A 1049-nucleotide genomic window follows, 5' to 3' on the forward strand; every position below is an offset into this window, starting at 1 on the left:
AGTTGGTTTTCCTGGAGAAGGATATAACATTAGTTTTACTGATGTTGAGTTTCATATAGTTTGCAATGCACCAACCTTGTATAGAGTTAACGTCAGACTGTAGTAGATAGCAGTCATGAGGGGAACTAATGGCTCGGTAAATAATAATAATAATAATAATAATAATAATAATAATAATAATAATAATCTATTACTCTGCAACATTTGCAAAAAAAAAAAAAGAACATTGCAAAACTCTGACCATATTTTCATCTTTCCAACAATAGCAAACAATAAGCATGTAACAAGAACCTGACCATGTTTCTGACTTTGCAGCATTTGCAGACCTGTAAACCTATAACCCGGACTACCTTGGTCGGTCCAGACAGAGAATCCAGAAAAAAAAGGACGTAATTAACCACTTGGTATATTACCTCATTTGTACTTCAGAATCGTAATAGGGGGGGTAATTATAGCCTAGACACATACAAAAATAAACCAAAGCATAAACTTTGATTAAGAACGGATAAGCCAGTTGGAGGCCCACATTTTTATACCATTACCACTGGACGGAGCTGGCAATGGACCTGTGATTATGAGTGCTGATTGGCTAGTGCTTGTGTTCATCTCCAGAGGGCCAGACTGCAAGTGATGTATAAATATTGCCTCGTCCTCTTACGAGGTGGGTGGTATCAGATCAGGTTAGGTAAATGTGATTCAGTTGTCGAGGTTGTGTTTTGGGGATCATCTGCTGATGAAGCAGTTAGAGAATCATTGTGGGTTTTGCAGTGAGGTTTCTGAGGCAGTGTAAGTGGCCTGCTGCTTGTGTGTGTGGAGTCAGTGTAAGTTTAATTGATTGTGAGCTGGTGAGTATTCATCACTTGTGTGTGAGAGATGTGGGTCAAGTTTATTGACAATTAGGTGTGTGTTCGCGAAGTGAGTGAACATGAGACAAAAAGTGGTGCCAAATATGTCTGCCATCCCAGTGCAGCGATACTGGGCACATTGGACCAAGAAGCGTCAAGCGCTAAAATCACAGTACCAGTGGCTGGGAGGCGAGTTCCCCGATG

This window comes from Cryptotermes secundus, unplaced genomic scaffold, assembly GCF_002891405.2.
Source record: "Cryptotermes secundus unplaced genomic scaffold, Csec_1.0 scaffold991, whole genome shotgun sequence".
Lineage (NCBI taxonomy): Eukaryota > Metazoa > Arthropoda > Insecta > Blattodea > Kalotermitidae > Cryptotermes > Cryptotermes secundus.